Source organism: Protopterus annectens, chromosome 6.part0, assembly GCF_019279795.1.
Source record: "Protopterus annectens isolate FY-2018-M chromosome 6.part0, PAN1.0, whole genome shotgun sequence".
Taxonomy (NCBI): domain Eukaryota; kingdom Metazoa; phylum Chordata; order Ceratodontiformes; family Protopteridae; genus Protopterus; species Protopterus annectens.
In genome coordinates this window covers 520,764,387-520,783,163 of record NC_056737.1, presented here as the reverse complement: position 1 = coordinate 520,783,163, position 18,777 = coordinate 520,764,387, and the positions used below count along the sequence as shown (strand labels likewise).

Below are 18,777 nucleotides of genomic sequence, written 5' to 3'. Positions count from 1 at the left end.
TATGGACACTACCTAAAACTTAAAAGATATTCAGTACTTCCAAAAGAATGCATGAACAGTACAATATTTCCAATACAGAACAGTACACAAGCTAGAGATCAGCAGTGTGCTTCATGAGGAGGCTCAGTACTGCTTGCATTTATATAACAGTAACCTTTCAGAGCCATAACACTCATCACTTGCCAGCTGGAGAGACATCACCATAACAGAAAAGGACTGGTATCACAGCACAGCTCATCCTCAAGTCTTGGTGAGTACCTTCATGAGGTGGACCACATTTTCAGGCGGTTTGGATGAAGATACTGGGCTCCATAAGAAACCAGTACAAATGTTCAGTTGGAGCTACACAGCAAGGAAAAGAACAGGAAATGGTGGCAACTCTGACAAAGTTAATGTTGTGGAGTGAGAGAACAGTGAGTTCCCATATTAAAGAACAGATGACACAGGGTGAAACTGAAGAGACCGTGGCACAGGAAAATGCTCTGGAACTTTCTATAGAATGCCCACAGGAAATGAAGAACAAAGAATGTCCCCTCAGTTTAGAAGAAAATGATCTAAGACAAAAGTTGCTTGATTTAATAGAGATGGATAGACATAAGATCAATGAAAGAAATAGACTGCAGAAGGTCAATAAAACCCAAAAAGTTAAAAGGTTGATAAACAAATGAACACAGTAATTAGGACTGCCCATTGACATTTATGCGATATAACAGAAGTAAATAGGATACATTACTCTGCAGTCAAATTAATAACTGATAAAGTCCTACCACAAGAACAGAGTAGTAAGGGATAGGATGGGGAGAAATCTAATACCATCAAAGAAGTATCAAACAGAGATCAAATAGAGAAAACTATAAATCAATTAAGACAGGAAGTGTCACAAGAGTACAGAAGAGGGAACAGAGCAACAAAAATACTCAGACAGATATGATAAAAGCAATGCTCGATATTATAACGGATCAGGATTTATCGTGCATGATCTCAAACTAAAATATCAGCACAGGCAGAAAAACTTAGAAGATGCACAGATAAATATAAAGGAAAAGTACAAAAAAAGAAGTTATGTTCTTACCATAACATTCCATGTGAGTTGTTCATCTCGCCTTTTTGTTCTTACACGTGGGTCGGAGCCGATCCCTCGGCTCCGAATCGGCCGCTTTCAAGCTGAAACTCTCAGAGAGGCTAGAGACCCAGTGCATATCCCATGATGCTCTACTGTGAATCCCCAGATCTAGTATGCTGCAACCAAGACAGCCTACAGGAATAAGTGAAACTACAGTGTCTACCTATGAAGGTAGCTAAAAGATTGTAGACAGGAAAAATTAGAATATGCAATACAGACTGACAACCTGACCAATCTTCAAAGGCAACCATCCTGTTCGACTGGAGGGGGAAGGTGGGCGGGAATGTAAGAACAAAAAGGCGAGATGAACAACTCACATGGAACGTTATGGTAAGAACATAACTTCTTTATGTGAAGTTGTTCTATCTCGCCGTTTTGTTCTTGCACGTGGGTAGCGTCCCAAGCACCCTGATCCTGGGTAGCTCACGGGAGAACATTCCTGAGCACAGTGGAACCAAAGGAAGCCCTGTCCCTGGAGGTCCTATCCACTTTGTAATGAGTGATGAACGTGTGAGGTTTTGACCACGTGGCAGCTGCACAGATGGTATCTAAGGGTAATCAAGCTGCATGAGCTAATGATGTAGAAACAGCTCGTGTCGAGTGGGCTTTGACGTTAGATTCTAATGGCTGACTAGTGGAAGCATAAATGGATTTGATGCAGTCAGACAGCCACTTAGACAATGTGATTTTTGATACTGCAAAACCTTTCTTATTATCTGTGTAAGAGACTGATTCAAGTAAGCTTCTGAACAGACCTTGGGAAGAAAGGTAGGATTTGTCCTAAGGGAAACTCTATCGGGATGAAAAATCAAATATGGGGGTTTGGAGGATAAGGCTTGAAGTTCGGAGACCCTACGTGCAGATGTAATGGCTACCAGGAATATAGTTTTCCAAGACAGGAACTTTAAGTGACAGGATGAAGCGGGTTCGAAGGGGGCGAGCATCAATTGGGATAAAACCAGATTCAAATTCCAGGGAGAGACAGGATGTCTGATAGGTGGTCTGAGATGGTGGGTTCCTTTTAAGAATGCTTTACATAGTCTATGCAACATGATGCTAGACCCATTAAACCCCACATGGAAATTGGAAATAGCTGCCAACTGGACTCTAATGGTGGCAGCTGCTGCGCCATTATGGAACAAGGAAAATAACTCTAAGATGATATGAACATGTGCAACATAAGGATCAATGTCATGTTGAGAGGCCCAGTAAACAAACCGTTTCCACTTGCTATTGTATAGCTTCCTGGTAGATAGTTTATGAGAGGAAACTATAATATGCTGGACCGCAGAAGACAAATCTCGAGACCTGGATAAAGTGGGAATTGGAGCAGCCAATCTGTCAGATTTAGGGAGGTGAGGGAGGGATGAAGAACTCCTGACGAATGAGTCAGAAGATCCGGTACTGGGTCCAGGATCCATGGTTCTTCCACTTGATACCTTCGCAGGAAGGGGAACCAAATTTGTCGAGGCCAAGACAGGGCTATCAATATCACAGTCCTTCCCAGACTTTTGGCTTTCTGTATGAATCTGGGAATTAGGGGTATTGGCAGAAAGGCATATAAGAGGCTCGGGGGCCAATCGTGTACGTGTGCGTCCCTGGGTTTGTTCCCCGGTGGGGGATAAAGGGCAAAGTAGCTGCTGTATTTGGCATTCATTGGTGATGCAAATAGGTCGCAGCAAGGCTGGCCCCATCTGCGGAAGATCTCTTCCGCCACCTACTGTTTGAGAGACCACTCGTGAGGCAACAGCATGGCTCTGCTCAGTCTGTCCGCTATCACGTTGGATGACCCCGGGATGTGCATTGCTATCAGAAAGCGTCTGGTGGATACAGCCCACTGCCAAATTCTTAGGGCCTCCCGGCATAAGGGGTATGATCTGGTTCCCCCTTGCTTGTTGATATACCAGACTACCGACATGTTGTGTGTCTGGATAGCAATTGTACCTAGAGGAAGAGAATCGTGAAAGTGTTGCAACGCTAGGAACACCGCTCTCAGCTCTAGGACATTTATATGCAAATGTGTTTCCATGACTGACCAAGTGCCTTGGACAGTCTTTCCCTGAAATAGCCCCCCCACCCTATCAGGGAAGCATCTGTGGTCACCGTGGCTGTGGGTTGGGGAAGGACAAAGGGACGTCCGATTATCACTTGGTCGCTGTTCAACCACCAATTGAGATCCTTCTTGCAAATATTCGTTAGTCGTATCTCATGTGACATGGGCACACAGTGGAAAGACCATTGTGTGAAGAGTAGCCACTCGAGTATTCGCATGTGCATTCGACCTAACGGAACTGCTATCAGTGTAGCTGCCATTGTGCCTAAAAGCTGCAGTATTTGGGATGCAGGAGCTTTGTTCCAGGCTAACAGGCTGGACAGCTGATTTTTTAGAGATACGATTCTTGATTGGGGCAACGTCATCCTTGTATTGACGGTGTCCAGTTCTGCCCCTATAAATGTAATATGCTGCTTGGGCGATAACGCAGATATTTCGAAGTTTAGAGTTATACCCAACTGGGAACAAAGGTTTATGGTGTAGTCTCTTGCTTGTATTAGTTGATGCCTGGAGGTGGCGGTGAGGAGCCAGTCGTCCACATATGGAAACACCCAGAATCCCAATCGTCTCAGGTGAGCCGTGACCACTGCCATACATTTGGTGAACACCCTGGGGGCTGTGGTTGGTGAGACCAAAAGGCAGGGCTCTGAATTGGTAATGACTGGCCCCCAGCCGGAAACGCAGGTGATCTCTGGATGCTCTGTCCATTTTGATGTGGTAGTAAGCATCCTTGAGATCTATAGAGCATATCCAATCGCCCGTTGCTAAGAACGGGAGAATTGATTGCACTGTGACCATCTGGAACTTCTCCTTCTTGACGAAGGTGTTGAGCTTGCTGAGGTCTAGTATGGGCCTCCAGTCCCCTGTTTTCTTTGGAACTAAAAAGAACCTTGAGTAAGTTCCGGATCCTATTTGGTCCGCCGGGACTGGCTGGATGACTCTTTTTGTCTAGCAGGTTTTGAATTTCTATGGCTGCTAGTTCTCTCAGACTGGGTGGAACGTCTGGGATCCTTGTACCCATAAGGGGGGGGGGGGTTTGTAAAGGGAATGTAGTAACCTCTGGAAATGATGCTTTTTACCCAAGAATCCATTGTAATGCTTAGCCAGGCATTCGGGTATAAAGCCAAGCGACCCCCGACTGCCTCCAGAGTAGGACAGCCAGGCTTCCTTTCAGGAAAACTGATAGGGCTTCCCAGAGAACTGTTCCCTGTCGCCCTGGTTTTGTGGACCGCCTCTGCCGTTTGGACGGTGTCTTCCATTTTTGCCCCCTCCTCTGCCTCTAGATGGGGAATCAGTAGGTGTGTTTTGGAAAGCTCCTTGGGGTTTCCGGAACCATATTTTCCCACTTCATTGCCCTTTGGGGTATGGTCTAGTTGGAGTGGAAAAACGGACTCCGACAGCAGACAGAGTCTTTCCTTCTTGTTCACACCTAGAAAGTGTCTCCTTAACTTTGGGTCTGAACAAGGTGGATCCATCGAATGGGGTGTTGACGAAAGAAGATTTAAATGTTTCCGCAAAGGAGCATCCAGGACTGTCTCCGAAGAGCTATCACTGAGCCTGCCGCCCTACTCGATCCATCGGCAGCATAAGAAATGAGTCACATGGATGAGTTTACTATGGAATTGGGGGTGTTGAGTTGTGCAGTCACCTTCTCAGAAACTGCATCAGCTGTGTTACCCTGGAGAGTATCTCCCAGTTCTCTGAGGAGATCTCGTTGAAGACGGATAAAATGTGTCAGGTAGTTGAGCGATCTCATGGAAAATGCCGCAGAACTAAATATGCATTTCCCATATCTGTCCATAGTCCTAGAATCTCTATTAGGAGGATGGACAGCAGAAGAGGTTTCCGACATCTCTTTCTTGGTGGCCACCGCCACCATCATGGCATCAACCGGGACTCCTTTTGCTAGAAAGGCCTTATCAGTAGGGGAAGTAATGAACTTGTTGGGCCTTCGAGGGACCGGTTCCACTGAATCAGGGGACTCCCACGCCCTTCGAGCAACCAGCTCCATCAGTTCATCGAAGGGTGGAGTAACCCAGGAGGTGGATGGTTGAGATCCAAAGGCCTTCAGGAGGACCGACTCATCCTCAGTAGGGGCAAGGGACTGCCAATCACCCCTCTGCCATAAGATTTCCAATATGTCTGCAAACGAGACATCTTCTGAGGGGGATCGTGGGAACCCTTCTGATTCCTCCAAGTCGGTATCCGAAGTCAGGTATTCCTGTGGGGAATCCAAGTGCCTCCTCTTGCACAATCTCTTCCTAGGTACTTCATCGGTGGGAGCGTCCGGTGAAGTCCCCAGAGAGGAGGGGCCACCCAATGGGGATACCTGAGGCCCTGGATCTCGACGCTTAGTGGGGATCTGTGGGGAAGAGGTAGAATGAGGCCCTTTAGGGGGAGGGGAAGACAGATCCGAGGAGGTAGTGGTCTTAGCAGACATGACCTTCCTCATGGCATCTAAGGCACCAGAATCTCGGTCTGAGAAGTCCGTTGGCTCCGAAGAGGCCGGCAGCTCTCCCCGAGCCGAGACCCCCCGCTCCAATCCAGAGGATGGAGCCAAGGCCACCTGCGCTGAAGCCCCGAGTGGAAGGGTCGGAACAGAGGTATCGGTTCGACTCTCCCCCCAAGAGCCAGCGAGGGACTGTCGGCCCCGAGATTCCCCGGTCTGAACAGAGGAGATCAAGGTCGATGGAGCCGAGGGAGGTAAATCGAACCTCGGCTCCGAAGGCTCTACCAATATCGGTCCCGCCTGCCCTGGCTCCGAAAGCTCGACTGGCTTCGGAGGAGGAGGTGGAAAAGTTATGGCTGGGGTTTCAGGCTTCGAAGCAGAGTGGCTTGAAGCAGACAACATTTTGGCCAGGGCCGGGTTCTCTAATAGCCTCTTGACCACTCGGTCCAGATCCACATCGGAAAGCCTCAAAGAATGCGTCGAGGGATGGGTCAAAGGAGCCAAAGATGGAACCGATTGAAGAATTGGAGACTGAGGAGTCTCCAACATTGGTTCCACAACTGGGCTCCGAGGTAGAGGATCGATACACGGCTCCAAGGCCTGTGGAGCTGATGCACGAAACATACCAGAGGAACTCGGAGCCGATGACTTGGGCTCCGAGGATCCCTTGGAAGACTTCGACCCCTTCGAAGCCTTGGAAGAGAGGTCAGCCTTGTCTAAGATAGCCTGAAAATCAGGCTTCAGGAGTCCTCTATCTACCAGCTTCTTTCGCCTTTCCAAGAGAACTCTGGCGCTAAAGGAGTGGCAGATAGAGCACACCTCTTGTAGGTGCACAGAACCTAAACAGTAGACGCAGGTGGAGTGGTTGTCTGTGACAGACATCTTCTGACCACACTCACACCTTTTAAACCCTGACTTTTGTTTCTCTGACATTTTAAATAATTCAGGTCCCTGAATTTTGGTCTAAGAAAAAAAGTTACTTTTTAACTACAACAACACAGTAGTATTAACTAAGTTCCTACAGAATATTATATATATATATATATATATATATATATATATATATATATATATATGTATATATTTATGAACACTAACTATCTAATATTAACTACTCACACTAGATATATAATGCACACGATTATATAAGAAGATAACACACAAACACAATAGCTGACAGAGCCCTGTCACGCCCTAGAAAGAGAGGCCTAAAGCCCTGAAAAAAAACTTTTTAGAAATACTGAACAAGTCATACTAACAGGCAAAAAACCTATTAAGTAAGTAATACTAATTTTAAAGACAAAAAATCCTAATAATATAAAAAATTTTAAATCACTGGCCCGAGCTTCCTCCGACGAGCTGTTGATCCATTGCAGCAGCAAACTAGATCTGGGAATTCACAGTAGAGCATCATGGGATATGCACTGAGTCTCGAGCCTCTCTGAGAGTTTCAGCTTGAAAGTGGCCGATTCGGAGCTGCGGGATCAGCATCGACCCACGTGTAAGACCAAAACGGCGAGATAGAACAACTTCACATTAAGCAGTTTATTGATGACCCAAAAAACTTTTATACAGAATTGGGAAATCGAGGCAAAAAGAACTGAAAGACCACCCAAAAAAGAAGAAACAGATACATTTTGGAGAAATATTTATGAAGATCCTTTGGAACATAAAGATGCTGAATAGACAGAAGACGTAAAAGAAAGAATAAGAAGTTCAAATGTACAGAATACGAAAATGGGATGAAGTAACAGCCAGAGAGACTGAAATAAAGTTAAGAAAACCTCTAATTGGAAAACCCCAGGCTCAGATGCAGTACCTAACTTCTGCTAAAGTATTAGCATCTTTGCATGAAGATTTAGTTATGAGTAAGAACTATTTATATGCTCACCCTGAATAGACACCAGCCTAGCTAACATCAGGAAAAACAATGCTCCTACTTAAGAGTGAACCTGCAAGCCACCGTAAAATCTGTAGACCAACAACTTGCCTTCCCCATGACGTATAAACTATACACTGGAACTGATGCCGACAGAGTTAATAGTCATTCAGAAGAAAACTCAACATTGGGAATAGAACAAAAGGGTACTAAAAGAAAGTCATATGGAACAAAGGATCATTTGTTGTTAAATAAAGTCATAGTGCAGAACTGTAAAAAGGGGAAGATTCTAAGTACGGCATGGATAGTCTACAAAAAAGCATCAGATAATATCCCACATTCATGGATAAAAGAGTGCTTAAAAATGTATGACACACACCCTACACTGACAAACTACATCACAACTACCATGAAACAGTGGCAAAGTACTTTGCAGTTAAGCCATGATAAAGGACAAATTATTATTCAGAGGATAAAAATTCAAAGAGTGATATTCCAGGGTGATTCTCTCTCACAGTTGCTCTTTTGCCTTGCCCTTAACCCATTAAGCTGTCTGTTTAACAGATTAGGTCGTGGCTGTAATTTGGCTCCCAGAAAGCAACAAAGAATAAAGACTTATCTTCTCTTTGCAGATTATTTAAAACTGTGCAGCTCATCAGATAAGGAACTGAAACCACAACTGCAAGTAGTCAAAACTATTTTAGATGATTTAAGAATGTCATTTGGTCTTGATAAATGTGCAAAAGCCATCTTTAAAGCAGGAAAACTGCAGCAGCAGCAAAAAAAAAAAAAACAACAACAAACAAAAACATCAGTTTGGGACAAGAATGTGATATAAAAGAACTTGAGCAAGAAGGAGTGCATAAATGTTTGGGAATTGAAGGATCAACAATAAAACATGAACAAATGAGAATTAAACTCAGTAAGGAATATTTTAGAAAACAGTATTGACATCTAGGAACAAAGTTCAAGCTGTAAACCAATTTGTTCTTCCTGCCCTAATTTATAGTTTTGGAGTGACTGACTAGCCCCAAAAGGTGTTGGATAGATTAGACAGGAAAACAAGAAGGATGCTTCCTGCTCATCACATAATTTATAAACATCAGTGCACACCAAGATTATATATTCCCTGTTCCAAAGGAGGTATGGGCCTCCTTGAAATTGATTACATGTACAGATCTGCAACTGTGGGACTGCATACATATCTGCTGACATCACAAGACCCAAACATAGTGAAAGTTTTGAAATATGAGGAGAATAAATCTAAGATGACTTCCCTACTTAGTCTAGCAGAAGCATACCAGCGTCAAGTGGGAATGAAAATCAAAGCAGAAGAAGATAAAAATCAGGCCACAACTGAATGTGCCAAAAAACAAAAGAAAGAATATAAGGTGAAGGATCAGAAGAGAAGGCAAGAAATGTGAAATGTGCATTAATGCAGTTACAAGTATATAAAAATTCCTGGAACAACCTCATGTTGACCAGGATCGAACGTAGGAATGGTTACGGAGAGATGAATTCAAACCAAAAGATGAAAGGTTAATATTGGCGGCCCAAGATAGTGGAGTAAGTGTGCGTTAGTTTACAAAGTCCATTGAACATATGTGAGAAACAGACAAATGTAGGTTTTGTAAAACAGAATTAGAAACAGTTGCACACTTTGTTGCTGGTTGTGACATACTAATGGCAGAAGGACTGTATACTGAAAGGCATAATAATGTGGCAAGACTGTTGCACTGGGGATTGTGCAAACATTATAATACTGAAGTAGCTGAAAAACACTGGAAACATGAGCCACAAAGCTTCATAGAAAATTACTGAAGTCTACAATACATGGGATCACCTATTAACAACAGTTCAAAAGATAGATGCAAGAAAACCAGAGATAGTGATCCATGAAAAGAAGACAAAAGTAGCATTGATCAGTGAAACGCTACACTCAGTGACTACAGTGTCTTGCATACAGAGAAGTCATAAAATATCAGAATCTGCAGGCAGAAATGAGAGCAATGTGGAAGAGAATCTACCCAGACAGCTCCAGTAGTAGCAGGAGCAATGGGTCTTATAAAAAAAAAGACTCTACAATTGTGTTTAGATATGTTAGCAATACATGCAACTGTATGAATTGCAAGAGGAGTCATTACTGGACATGTTGCGGGTGCTGCGAAAAGCACTTCTGGCTAACATCAAAGACTGAAACAATACTAATTTCATAAACTTTAATTATACTTTGACTTTGGAATGGGTCCATTCCAGTCATGACATTAGAAACCCAAAAGACTTGAAGAAATTAAAAAAAAGTCACCATGTGGCATATCTTCATATGCCTCCCACTCCACCTTCTGCTCTTTAATCTGGGGACCCATTGTTCCTTCATGCTGCAACACTGCCACTGTTGGGAATCCCCACACTAAACCTTTCACTTTGCAGAATCTATTTGTTTAACTTCTACTTCACAAATCCTCTTTTTTAAATTCCTGCTTTGCGATCTTATTTTTTTACACTGTCAACTTTTCCATATATGGGTATCTTTGCTTGAATTTCTTTTCAAATATCTTTGGAATTGCACTTTTTGTACCAATTATTTTGGGTTTCTCCTCTGCATATATATGACAACATATCAGATATCTTTTTTTTTCAGTTGAAATAAGAATGACATTTGGTCTTGGTAAATGTGCAGAAGAAACATTTAAAAAAGATAAACTGTATCACCACAAAATATCAACATAGGACAGGAATGACTGACAATAATTGTATAGAAAACTATATGTGATGTATAATGTTTGCAACTGAAAATATGTCAATATGGTTTGCTTTCATTTATGTAAATGTATAAAGTACAGTTGTGTACACTTACCATAAATGTAGATGCTCGAGTGTATTCACTGTTGCAGTCACTACATTTGGGTAATCTGCTGGCAGGTTGCCCTCAGTCGGCCTGAATAACAAAGTCTTGGGTCCTGTGTCGGTTGCTGTCTCTTCTTCCATGACGTCAGGTCGTCAGGGGTATAAAACATCCAGCAGACGCCATTTTATTCAGTTTTTCTTGCCCCAGATGTCAGGTGCCCCCCAAATGGGGAGCAAAAATATATATATAAATAAACTGTAAATATATAATTGCACTTTTAGAAACATAAACTTTACCTTCAACTAAAAGCAAATACACCACAAAGGCTTTTGAGTTTAGTGAAGGAAAGAAAAGGTATAGAAAGGGGGATGGTGTGTGGGTAACCCGGACTGCAACAGTGAATACACTCAAATATCTACAATTATGGTAAGTGTACACAACTGTACTATGTTCTTCCTGTTTCACTGTTGCAGTCATTACATTTGGGTAGAATCCTAAAGCTATGGATGGGAGGATGGAGCTAAACAGCATTAGGAGCGGCTATAAGGCCTTGCAGGACTGCAGTGGCAAAGCCTGCCCTGGATTTGGAGAAGTGAGGCAAATGATAATGCTTTGTAAAGGTATGAACAGAGCTCCAAGTAGCAGCCTCTAGAATGTCTTTGGTTGGAACCCCTCTGAGAAAAGCTGCTGAGGTAGAGGCAGCCCTGGTGGAATGAGATGTGATCCCCTTGGGCACAGGTTTTCCATGGTGCATGTAGCAGAAACGAATGCAGTGGCTTACCTACTTAGAAATAGTCTGCTTTGATATAGCCTTCTCCTCTGAACCTGCAGAAAATGCTACCAGTAGTTGCTCTGACTTTCTTAGAGGTTTTGGTCCTATTCAAGTAGAACCTTAGTTGTCTATGTCCAATGAATGCAGAATCCGCTCCCCCTTGTTCTGCGGATTTGGGTAAAAAGTTGGCAGGTGAACTGTCTGCTTAAGAGCCACACTGGATACCACTTTAGGCATAAAAGAAGGATTGGTCCTGAGGGACACCCTGCCCTGGTAAAATATCATAAAAGGCTCCACAGCCATGATAGCCTGTAGTTCTGAAACCCTTCTTGCTGAAGTGACTGCCAAGAGAAAAGCTGTTTTCCAAGATAGAAATGTTATACCCACAGTAGCTGCTGGTTCAAAATGAGGCAGGGTGAGTTTTTCCAGCACAAAATTGAGGTCCCATGCAGGATTTGGTGATCTTCTGGGAGGCCTCAAATTTTTGGCCCCTCTAAGATACTGTTTAAGCAGAGGGTGAGAAAAGAGGGGAGGCTCCGAGTTGTAATGAGCCGAGATGGCAGAGGCATGGATTTTTACTGAAGAAAAAGATAGGCCCTTGTCAAGCATCTCAGTCAAATATTGCAAAATCTGAGGAATATTGGGCTTTGCTGTGTCTGTTCCTTGTGCTTGGTTCCAAACACAGAATCTCTTCCATTTATCAGCATAAGATTTTCTAGCACTAGGCCTTCTGGCTTCCAAAATTACATCCATCACAGACTTACTGAGAGGTGTTGTTTGAATAATTAAATGATCAGCCATGCTGCCAGGTTCAGAGTTTGGAGCTGAGTGTGCAGAATTTGATTGTTCTGCTGAGACACTAGATGAGGTATTTGAGGCAAGCACCAAGGGGGAAGTTGAGACATATTCCTTAGAAGTGGGTACCAGTGTTGTCTAGGCCAGTCTGGAGCAACTAGGATAATTTCTGTTTTTTCCTGTCTAACTTTTAGTAAGACCTTGGAGAGAAGAGGCAGAGGGGGAAAGGCATAGACTGATAGTTTTTTTCCAGCTGAAGGATAGGGCATCCACTTTCCATGCTTTTTTGTGATGAATTCTCGTGCAGAATTTGTCCAACTGATAATTTTGGGGAGAGGCAAATAGATCTATGTCTGGGCTCCCCCATTTCTGTGTTAACATGCTGAAGATTTGTGGATCCAGTTTCCATTCGTGTGGGTCCATAAGATTTCTGCTTAGGTCATCTGCCAGAATATTTTGTTTTCCTGGCAGGAATTGAGCTTGAAGATGTATTTGGTAAGTCAAAGCTGTGTTCCACAATGCCATGGCTAGTCTGCAAAGGGGGTAGGAATGTGTACCCCCCTGCTTGTTTATGTACCACATAACCGTGGTGTTGTCCCAGTCTTTATCAGTAGTTGTCCTGGATGAAGTAAGTCCTTGAAGGCTGTCAGAACATTCTGAACAGTTAGCATCTCTTTCTGGTTGATATGCAGACGCATTTGGTTTGGGCTCCATTCGCCCTGAATGCATTTCCCCACCAGGTGGGCCCCCCAAGCATAGTCTGATGCATCTGTAGTTAGGGTTTGGGTGGCAGGGGGTGGAGTGAATGACAGTCCCTTGTTTTGGTGACATGTCTCCGCCCACCAAAGAAACTCCTGTTGTAGGCAGGGGATGAGAGGAATCATGGTTTCCAGACTGTGACAATGTTGGCTCCATAAACATTTTAGGTACCATTGACGTTTCCTCATATGCAGTCTTGCATATGGAATTAGTAGAACGCTGGATGCCATGAACCCCAAAGCCTGCAGAATTTTTCTTGCAGATAACTGGGTTTTTGTTGCCATTTGTTTGAAGTATATTGTCAGTTGCCTTTGTTTGTTTGGCATAAGGTAAGCCATCTGGGCAACTGTATTCAAGCTTGCACCCAGGAATGTAATTATTTGAGAGGGTACCAGTTGGGATTTCTTTTCATTTATAGTGTACCCTAGGCATGTTAGAAGCTTTTTTACAAATGCCAGATGTCGAAGAAGAGTGTCCTTGTCCTCTGCTTGAATGAGACAGTCGTCCAGATAAGGATAAATTTGCATGCCTCTTTGTCTGCAAAATGCAATTACTGGTGCCAGGCACTTTGTAAAGACCCAGGGCGCAGTAGAGAAGCCAAAGGGCAGTGCAGAGAATTGGTAATGCATAAAATTTGCCTTGAAGTGGAGGTATCTTCTGCATGATTCCCTTATTGGGATATGCAGGTATGCCTCTTTTAAGTATAGAGTCACTAACCAAGCGTTTCTGCCCAGCATAGGCAGTAGCTGTTGTAAAGTCAGCATTTTGAATTTTGGAATGTCCAGAAATGTGTTCAAAATCGATAAATCCAGTATTGGACGCCAAGAATAGTCTTTTCTGGGTACCAGGAAAAGCACTGAATAAAAACCTTGTCCTTTTTCCTTTTCTGGAACTGGTTGAATAGCCCTCATATCCATGAGGGAAATGACTTGTTTCTGAGCCTCTGCCCACTGATTTTGTGGCAGATCTGGCCATCCATTTGGAATTGGCAAAGTATGGAAACAAAATCTGTACCCCTGGGATACTATGTTCAATACCCACTTGTCCTGGGTAATTAACTGCCAATTTTGAGCATGAAGTGCTAGTTTCCCCCCAAGGGGGCTGCCAAAAGATAAGTGTTTGGTGATGGTACAGGAAAGTCATTGCGACTGCTTACTGTAGTGTTGTCCTTTGTTTCCTCCAGATTTGAAGGTGGAGGCACCCCATTGCTTTGACCTGTAAGACCCCTGTGATTGGTATCTAGAGCCTTTTGAGCACCTGCATTTGCCATGAGTGGCTCTGTTGGACACAGGAAAGGACCAATTTTTAGTAGGCCAGTGCCTACTGAACCTGGGTGGCTGTACTTGCAAGAAATCTTTTTCAGTTTGCATAGATTTAGCTTTGTCTTCCATTTTCTTTAAAACCTCTTCTGCCTTATTACCAAACAGAGTGTCATGCTGCAAGGGGGCATCCAAATATTTAGCTTTAACATGATCAGGCAGATTTTGCTCCTTGAGCCAGGCATGCCTTCTAATCACAGATCCAGCAACTGCGGCCCTGCAAGAAGCCTCCAAAGAATCAAAACCACATTGCAAAGTATGCTTTCCAACCTGTTCTGCTGAATGCAATAATTCTTGTAACTCTCTATTTTCCACACAATCAGAAATCAGCATCATTTTCTGTTTCAGTAGGCCCATAACATGCTGTTGATATTTAAGCATATGAAACTGGCAGTTTACGGCTCTGATTGCCAAGGTAGCAGATGTATAAACCTTCTTTCCCCATCTATCCAGCGCCCTGGAATCTCTATCAGAAGAGGTAGGATTTTTGACTGTAGAAGCCTTAACACCCTTGGGACCCTGTGAAATAGTCTCAGGGTCAGCAGCAGGATTTTTGAATAGAAGTTTGTGGGAGTCAGGAACCCTGTAATATCTGTCTGGCTTACTAGGAGCTGGAGGTAGGGAATCAGGAGCCATGCTAGATTCCGAAAACACAACAACAATGTCTAATACAGGAGATATAGCCAAAGGCCTTTGCTGAGGAAGAAGAAGGAAATCCCTAAGCCTCTTTTCTGATTCAGAGAAATCCTGACTCTCCCAGTGGAAATGTTCCCTTAAATTATGCAAAGTTTTGCCAAAAGAATAATCATCAGGAGGAGATGCAGACGGGATGGATTCCTCTGCATCAGAATCCTCATAGGGTGGAATGGAAAATTCCTGATCAGAAGAGGAATCAGAAGAAATGGAAACCTGATCTGAAGATTCATAATCAGTGCCTTGCCTAGGCCTCTTAGCAGGGGGGGGGGGGTTGGGAACCCCTGATCAAGGTAATTAAGTCCTCAGCCATTTTCATCATCTGTTTTTTAGGCATAGGGGCCTGAGCACATGGGTCATGCGTCATTTTTTTAGACATAGAAGATGGTTTTGACCTTGATTTTGAGGCTGGCGTCGGTTTTATATAAAAATGTTGAGGCCTGAAAACACCCTCAGAAGCCGGTGTCTGTTCAGCGGCTGTAGACCCATCCAAGGGAGAGACATCCGCGGGTTCAATACTCTTGAGAATCTCGCGGCATACCGGACTCGAATGGGTCTCAGTAGAGGCCTGTGACTCAAAAGTAGCGGGTATCAGGGGCTGCGAAAGCACCTCACGGAGTACCGGCGAACCGGCGACTGGCTTAGGGGAAGCTTCGTCGTCGGTTTTGGACCTCAACGGTCTGTCTTTTTCTTTGCGTTTTTTGTGAACTCCGGTAGTCGGATTGCTAACTGACGACATTTCAGGATAATTAAATCTGGATCCAAAATATTTAGAAGCAAAACTATACCGACGCTTAATAGTGCGTTGGTTAAATCTAGCACAAAACTGACAGCAAGGCACGTTATGATCTGGGCCTAGGCAAGGAATACAGTATAAATGAAAATCCTTATGAGGTATTTGCTTCCCAGAACTAATGCAATTATTAACTTTTACTGACATCGGTAAGGAGCAAGAAAAAGTTTCCCCAACGGGGTACTTAGCTTTAGTTTGAAGACTTCGGTTCTGAAACTCGAATGTGAAAATTTCAGGAGTCAGCTGACCAGCACTTGCTAACTGCCTCTGCTTCGGGCACCGTGTGGCAAGAAAGACTGAATAAAATGGCGTTGGCTGCATGTTTTATACCCCTGACGTCATGGAAGAAGAGACAGCAACCAACGCAGGACCCAAGACTTTGTTATTCAGGCCGACTGAGGGCAACCTGCCAGCAGATTACCCAAATGTAATGATTGCAACAGTGAAACACAAAGAACATCTGTCTATGTCATAAGTGATAATTCAATAAAGATGTTTCATGTTTAAAAAAATGGGGCAGGAATGTAATTTAAAGGAACATGAACATGAAAGAATGCATACATACTTTGGAATAGATGAGGGGCTGGCAATAACACAGACAGATGAGAATAAAGCTCAGTAAGGAATACTTTAGAAGACTAAAACTAATACTGAAAATTGCCTTAACATCTAGGAATAAAGTTCAAGCTATAAATGAATTTGCTCTTCCTGTTCTCACTCTTAGCTTTGGGGTGAATGAGTCACCCCAAAGAGTACTGAATCACCTGGATATAAAAACAAGAAAAAAAAAGCTTCATGCTAATCAAATATCATCTAAAAATCAGTGTATGCCAGAATTATATAATCCTCGACTTGAAGGAGGTATGGGTCTCCTCGAAAGTGACTACATGTACAGGTCTGCAATTGTGGGACTGCACACATCTGCTGACCTCATCAATCCAAACACAGTGAAAGTTTTTAACGCAAGAAGTTGTCTAAGATGACATCTTTGCTTAGTTTAGCAGTAGCAGTTCAGAATAAAGTGGGAATGGAAATCAAATCAGAAGTAGGCAAAAAGCATACAGCAACTGAATGTACCAAAAACAAAATAAAGCCTTTAAGGAAAAGGATCAAATGATAAAGCCATCTAGACAAATTGAATTTGGCTCCTGGCTTGGTCTTAGAAAAAGATATAAAGAGTCTGTCATTTTTCCTTATGGATTTTATTCTATGGAGACAGAATCTTAATAGACCATGTTCATCCTGGGTGTGAAGTTGGTGTTCTCCTTTGTTAGCTTGAACTGGGAAGAAAACAGGTAAATTAACTGACTGGTTTATATCTCCAAGGTCACTTTTGACTAAAGGAAGGGTTTTGTTTGAGAGAAGCTCTGTCTTTACAGACAATCAAGTATGGTTGTTTGTATGACACTACATACAGTTCAAAAATCCTTTTTGCTGATGTAATTGAAACCAATAATAAAGTCATCTGAGAAATGTGTTTGAGAGAGGAAGAAAGTGGCTCAAAGTGGAGTTTGGATAGGGCTTGAAGTACCAGTACAAGGTCCCATGGGTCCTTGATGGGTGGTCTCAGAAGAAAACGTGCCCTTTAAAAAGGCTTTGCATATCTTAAGTAAAGCTACAGAATTAGAATCTAGACTCAGGTGGAAATTTGAAATGGCAGCTAAATGTAGCTTAATCATGGAATAACTGGAGCCAGTATCAAAGAAATGCCAAGAATTGCAGTATAGATAGAACTAGTGCTAAGAAGTGTCTATTCCTTGAACAACAGCGCACTGGGAAAATCTTTTTCATTTGCTTTTATAAAATTTCCTTGTAGAGTGCTTTTGAGAAGCAATTAAATCTAACCTACTCTGGAAGGCAAAGCAAGGTTATTCAACATCCCTGGAAATGGAGAAATCATGCTGTTAGCTTGAGAGAACGGATGTCTGGATGTAGCTTTCTGGACAGGTAAGAGAGATCATCTGGTTGTGTATCCAGAGACCATGAAGGTTGTGTTAAACAAGTATAAAACATAAGGAACCAAATTTGCCTGGGGCAAAACAGGGGCTATGAAGATGATAGTTGCATTGCACATGGATGCTTTCACTAAAACCTTTATCATTAAAAATAACAGGTGGAAATGCATGCAAGAGTCCAGGTGGCCAAGGATGTTCTTGAGCATCCATGGGTGACTTACGCAGTTGCTGCACTTGGTGTTGTGTGGAGTGAGAGAGACTGTAGCAAGGCTGACCCTAGTTGTTGAATATTAAAGGTTACTACTACTGGACTGATGGAACCTCATGAGGCAAAAGGATACAGCAAAAGAGTCTGTGTTAGAAAGTTGGTCTGATCTCAAATGTGCACTGCTATAAGAAAGCATTGTGAAGATATCACCCATTACCACACACACAAGTCTTCTTGGCATGGGGTGGGTAAGAACAGGTTCCTCCTTTCTTTCAATGTACATCACTGATAATTTCTTTATGTAGATGCAAATCACACCCTGTGGAAGGACACCCTGAACCGCCTTCAACTCTAGAAGGGGTCAATATTTCTTGGATTGTCCTCCTCCTGTAATGCACATCCCAGACCACAGAGGATACATCTGAGGTAACTGTTGCCAATAGTAATGAAAGAACAAAGAGACATCCTTCTTGGACAAGAGTGGACTGTATCTTCTATTTCAGGTGGTTGTGACACACTGAAGATAACTTTAAGGGGCAATGAAGAGGATGGGTATTCTGAAACCACTGGACACACAATGCCCACTGAAGATGCCTTGTGGTACTTGGCATGGAGAACTGGCATTATGGAGGCTGCCAGGGTGCCAAGTATGCAAAGGATGCTGGAGAAGAGTTGAACTTGAGGACTTCTTGAACATAACTTTTTAGGGAGACCAGCCTTGTGACTGGAAGCTTTGGTGTTCAAGTAGTTGTGTGTATATTGTAACCTATCAAAGTTAAAGCCTGAGCAGGTTTCATATTTGACTTTTCAAAGTTTATGGCAATATCCAAAGGCTGACACAAACAGACTAAATAGTCGCTTGCCAGGAACAAAGATTGTTTGTGTTTGCAGTAAGCTACCAGTCATCTAAGTATGGGAACACAAGGAACTCTTGCAGGTGAGATGTATTCTGACTACTGATACATTTGGTAAACACCTGGGGGCTGTCGTGAGACTGAAGGACAATGTATGGAACTGGTAATTATTGGTTCCCAGATGAAAAAAGAGGAACCTTCTTGACTGCTTCACAATCTTGATATGGTGGTAGTCTAGTGAGCACATTCAGTTCCCTTATCTTAGGAGTGGAAGGAT

General features: G+C 43.0%; 1 protein-coding gene across 1 annotated transcript in view; it reads right to left on the bottom strand.

Annotated features, from left to right (window-relative positions):
- The window catches only part of LOC122804407 (melanoma inhibitory activity protein 2-like), a 1,673,436-nt gene that overhangs the window by 330,996 nt on the left and 1,323,663 nt on the right, over positions 1-18,777 (bottom strand). The window lies entirely within an intron of this gene.